This window comes from Ursus americanus, unplaced genomic scaffold, assembly GCF_024610735.1.
Source record: "Ursus americanus isolate L20-20 unplaced genomic scaffold, mUrsAme1.1.p SCAF_119, whole genome shotgun sequence".
Lineage (NCBI taxonomy): Eukaryota > Metazoa > Chordata > Mammalia > Carnivora > Ursidae > Ursus > Ursus americanus.
Window position 1 is genome coordinate 346,129 of NW_028273701.1, and position 5,557 is coordinate 351,685.

Genomic DNA, 5,557 nt, shown 5'->3' on the forward strand with positions numbered 1-5,557 from the left:
CGCCTATTTTTCGTTGGAAGCCGTTTTTGCCCCAGGGGTCTCCGGGCTGTATTCGTTGAGGTTGAACTCCTGCTAGCAAAACCGCCGGGTTGAGGGAAGGGTTCAGACTGTGCCTGGGCCCTGTGGTCTCTTCCAGGTCAGTGTATGGCATTTCCTTCCCCTTGCCACAGGCACCTGGGAGCATGTCTGCACGTGGAGAAAGAGTTTCCCGTGGGAAGCCGGTTTTTGTCAAACGGGTCCCAGTGCTCTGCAACTCTCTTTTCACTCCTGCTGCCAGAAGCCCAGGGAGGATGGGAGGGCTTAGAACATGGCTGGGCACTGTGGTTTCTTCCAGAGAAGTGGAGGGCATTTGCTTTACCTTGCCACAACCACTTGTGAGAGGGTCTGCACCTCAGGAAAACTGTTTCCGTGGGAAGCCGGCTTTTTGCAAAGGGGTCTCAGGGCCGTGGGCCTCGGGTGTCCCTCCGGCTCCCCAAAGCACAGGGACGAGGTGAGGGGCTTAGACCATGCCTGGGCAATGTTGTTTCTTACACCTGGGTGTGTGGCATTTTGTTGAGCTGGCTACCCCCACTTGGGATGGGTGTTCCACAGCAAGCACCTATTGTTCGTCGGAAGCCGTTTTTGCCCCAGGGTTCTCCGGGCTGTGTTCGTTGGGGTTGAACTCCTGCTAGCAAAACCGCCGGGTTGAGGGAAGGGTTCAGACTGTGCCTTGGCCCTGTTGTCTCTTCCATGTCAGTGTATGGCATTTCCTTCCCCTTGCCACAGGCACCTGGGAGCATGTCTGCACGTGGAGAAAGACTTTCCCGTGGGAAGCCGGTTTTTGTCAAACGGGTCCCAGTGCTCTGCTCCTCTCTTTTCACTCCTGCTGCCAGAAGCCCAGGGAGGATGGGACGGCTTAGAACAAGGCTGGGCACTGGGGTTTCTTCCAGAGAAGTGGAGGGCATTTGCTTTACCTTGCCACAACCACTTGTGAGAGGGTCTGCACCTCAGGAAAACTGTTTCCGTGGGAAGCCAGCTTTTTGCAAAGGGGTCTCAGGGCCGTGGGCCTCGGGTGTCCCTCCGGCTCCCCAAAGCACAGGGACGAGATGAGGGGCTTAGACCATGGCTGGACAATGTTGTTTCTTACACCTGGGTGTGTGGCATTTTGTTGAGCTGGCTACCCCCACTTGGGATAGGTGTTCCACAGCAAGCACCTATTGTTCGTCGGAAGCCGTTTTTGCCCCAGGGGTCTCCGGGCTGTGTTCGTTGGGCTTGAACTCCTGCTAGCAAAACCGCCGGGTTGAGGGAATGGTTCAGACTGTGCCTGGGCCCTGTGGTCTCTTCCAGGTCACTGCATGGCATTTCCTTCCCCTTGCCACAGGCACCTGGGAGCATGTCTGCACGTGGAGAAAGAGTTTCCCGTGGGAAGCCGGTTTTTGTCAAACGGGTCCCAGTGCTCTGCTCCTCTCTTTTCACTCCTGCTGCCAGAAGCCCAGGGAGGATGGGAGGCCTTAGAACATGCCTGGGCACTGTGGTTTCTTCCAGAGAAGTGAGGGCATGGCTTTACCTTGCCACAACCACTTGGGATAGGGTCTGCACCTCAAGAAAACTGTTTCCGTGGGAAGCCGGCTTTTTGCAAAGGGGTCTCAGGGCCGTGGGCCTCGGCTGTCCCTCCGGCTCCCCAAAGCACAGGGACGAGGTGAGGGGCTTAGACCATGGCTGGGCAATGTTGTTTCTTATACCTGGGTGTGTGGCATTTTGTTGAGCTGGCTACCCCCACTTGGGATAGGTGTTCCACAGCAAGCACCTATTGTTCGTCGGAAGCCGTTTTTGCCCCACGGGTCTCCGGGCTGTGTTCGTTGGGCTTGAACTCCTGCTAGCAAAACCGCCGGGTTGAGGGAAGGGTTCAGACTGTGCCTGGGCCCTGTGGTCTCTTCCAGGTCAGTGTATGGCATTTCCTTCCCCTTGCCACAGGCACCTGGGAGCATGTCTGCACGTGGAGAAAGACTTTCCCGTGGGAAGCCGGGTTTTGTCAAACGGGTCCCAGTGCTCTGCTCCTCTCTTTTCACTCCTGCTGCCAGAAGCCCAGGGAGGATGGGAGGGCTTAGAACATGGCTGGGCACTGTGGTTTCTTCCAGAGAAGTGGAGGGCATTGGCTTTACCTTGCCACAACCACTTGTGAGAGGGTCTGCACCTCAGGAAAACTGTTTCCGTGGGAAGCCGGCTTTTTGCAAAGGGGTCTCAGGGCCGTGGGCATCGGCTGTCCCTCGGGCTCCCCAAAGCACAGGGACGAGATGAGGGGCTTAGACCTTGCCTGGGCAATGCTGTTTCTTACATCTGGGTGTGAGGCATTTTGTTGACCTGGCTACCCCACTTGGGATAGGTTTTCCACAGCAAGCACCTATTGTTCGTCGGAAGCCGTTTTTGCCCCAGGGGTCTCCGGGCTGTGTTCGTTGGGGTTGAACTCCTGCTAGCAAAACCGCCGGGATGAGGGAAAGGTTCAGACTGTGCCTGGGCACTGTGGTCTCTTACAAATCAGTGTACGGCATTTACTTCACCTTGCCACAGGCAGTTGTGAGCATGTTTGCACGTTATGAAAGATTTTTCCGTTGGAAGCCGGTTTTTCTCAAATGGGTCTCCGTGTTGTGCTCCTCTGTTTTCACTCATGCTTCCAGAAACCCAGTGATGATGTTAGGGCTTAGAACATGGCTGGGCACTGTGGTTTCTTCCAGAGAAGTGGATGGCATTTGCTTTACCTTGCCACAACCACTTGTGAGAGGGTCTGCACCTTAGGAAAACTGTTTCCTTTGGAAGCCGGCTTTTTACCTAATGGGTCAGGGCTGTGAGGCTCGGGTTTCCCTCATGCTACCAAAAGCACAGTGACGATGTCTGGGCTTAGACCATGCCTGGGGAATGTTGTTTCTTGCACATAAGTGTGTGGCATTCTGTTTACTTTGCTACAACCACTTTAGATAGGTTTTCCACATCAAGAACTTTTTTTTCTTCGGAAGCCGTTTCTGCCCCAAGTGTCCCATGCTGTGTTCGTTCGGGTTTATCTCCTGCTAGCAAACTGTGGTCTCTTACAGATCAGTGTATGGCATTTACTTCAGCTTGGCACAGGCACTTTTGAGCATGTTTGCACGTTACGAAAGATTTTTCCGTTGGAAGCCGGTTTTTGTCAATCTCATAGGGAAGAAACAGAAACTCTTTGGCATAACCTGACTCACCCAGCATCAGGAAAGCAGTTCCAGAACTCAGCCCAGGGCCCCTGTCGCCTACCCAATTGTAGCCACCACCATGCCTCTATCGAAAGGAATTCCCAAAGACTCTCCTCTGACTCCACTACCAAAGAAACAGCAGATTGAATATGGCACTTCAAAATATCGAGATGATACATCTGGTATAGTTAGATACACAAGGTTTACCTTTATTTTTTTATTGTTTTTTATTACATAATGTTATAGTCTCCATACAGTATAGTAAATTTCGATGATACATTAGTTGCATATAACACCCAGTGCACCATGCAATATGTGCCCTCCTTACTACCCAACACCAGCATATATTTTAAACAGCAAAATGCTGCTCTGAATAATTTTGAATTTTCCCTCGACCCCCATTGTAACTCTTGGGATGAAAAGACTAATCAGTGATGAAACATCACCTTTGACAATTGGAAAGACATCATCCATATTTGTATGTGACGACAAAAGGCCATCTAACACTAAATGGTGGCCACTCACCCATATCTTAGGCCCAACTGTATAAACACTGTCAAACGTATATCTTAAAAATAGACAAAGAGTAAACCTCACCTTCCCTTTCTAATGAAAGAGTGTTTCTAGGAAACAGCTGTTCAAAATACATTCATAAGCAGTCAATGAACAGAGAAAATGGGATCCCCTGCAAAGTGCTCCAAGCTCAGAAACTAAGTACCTCCTTCACCAAATTCAGAACGCTGACAACTATTACTTAAGTTTTACTTCATGGCTCAACTAGAGAAAAGAGAAAAACCCAGGAGATGGTGGGTTCATGAGAGGTTTTACTTCCAGTCCTGATGTGGATATGACATTTCTCCAAATGGACCTGCCGCTTTCTCTGAATGCTGGATCCCGTGTCAAGCTGCCTCACTGACTCAGATGCAGACGTTCAGAACGTAGGGTGTCGCGGAGCCAGAGCAGAGAAGTGTTGTCAGATGGGGAGAAGCAGCTCCTCGGACCTAAAGCCTGCACACCTGCTGTGGTTTCTGGGAGAAGGGGAAACATAGACTTGTCTTTTAGTAGTAATTATCTCCCAGCCCATTGCCACCATTCCCAGGAAACAGCTAGCACAATGCTGAAGTTGGGTAAGGGCTCTGGGCCTTCCTAGCGCCCCACCTGTGCCTGAGGGAACAGGGAATACCCTGCTGAACTCGGGGAACTGCTCAAGGTCCATTACCTGCACTGTGTCGGGGGACAGGGGCACCGCACTGAAGTTGGGGACTGTGCGGTCCTTTCTCTCGCTCTTCTTGGGGAACACGGGAAACCCTGGAATGTCTGCGAACCATCCCACAAAAGCTTTGCTGAGCGGGTGCCCTGGAGTTCCTGGGTCTGGAGTGTATGGCCAGTTGACGGAGACTAGGCAGAAGAGACTTTCAAGGGAAAAAGGAAAGAAAACTGAGTCTCCATGATGAACTCTCTCAACATGCCCTTCCAGAACCCTGCCTCTTACCCGGGGTGCCCCTACTCCCAGAAAGCCCACCTATGGCCACACAGCATGCATTCACCCAGCCAGGAACTCCACAGGTCCACTCTCTCAAAACTCCACTTCCTTGGCTCCTGGTCTGCGTCCTTGGGCTGCTCCGGATCTGCACACAGAGACGTAGCTCCACCCCCATGGGGTGATTGCTTGGGGAGTATGATGCTTCCAACTCCTTGAATGCCAGGCAACCGGCCCCATGACTCACAACTCTGGGAGTGCAGAGGTCCAGGAGGCACCTCCTTGGCTAAACGCCCTGAGCAGGCATGACGGGGATCATGGGCAGGGCTGCAATCACACACACACACACACACACACACACACACACGCGGCCCCTTTCGCGGACCCCTCTAGCTGCAGACCACCCTCAGAGCCCTGCCCCTTCCCTTCTGCACCAACCCTTCCTGCAAGGGTGTGCCTGGTTCCTGGCAAGGTCAGCTGCTCTCAGACTGTTCCAGCCTTGGGCTTTAGGAAATGCAATGCTTTTATGCATATCCAAGGCAATTTTAAGCGCCAAAAGGAATGCTCCAAGCGGGAATAGCTTTGCCTTCTTGTCTCACCCATGGAGTGGATAGTGCTTCTCAGACCTTCAAAACATCCTTCTAGGGTGAGCCCATTTGTGCTGCAATCTATATACACATGCTTAGTTCTACAGGGAAGGAAGGAAAAGCCGGCCTTCTGTTCTGTCAAGGTTGTGAACCAGGAACATTTATTTTTCACTTGAAAACAGAGTGTTATTGTCGACACTAAATGAAGGAACCTTTTAAAACATTTTAGAGAGGAAGGAAGAGAGTTTTATTCAAACCCAAGTCAAGGACAGCTGCCTGGGAGACACAATATT

At 51.8% G+C, this 5,557-nt stretch overlaps 1 long non-coding RNA gene across 1 annotated transcript; it reads right to left on the reverse strand.

Moving 5' to 3' along the window:
* Positions 1-3,372: 3,372 nt before the first annotated feature.
* LOC148106699 (uncharacterized) lies at positions 3,373-4,929 on the reverse strand. Its single transcript, XR_015723613.1, has 3 exons — positions 4,720-4,929; positions 4,417-4,609; positions 3,373-4,225 (listed from the first exon to the last, which is right to left on the reverse strand). It is a non-coding gene; the product is annotated as an uncharacterized LOC148106699 (long non-coding RNA).
* Between the last annotated feature and the right edge of the window lie 628 nt (positions 4,930-5,557).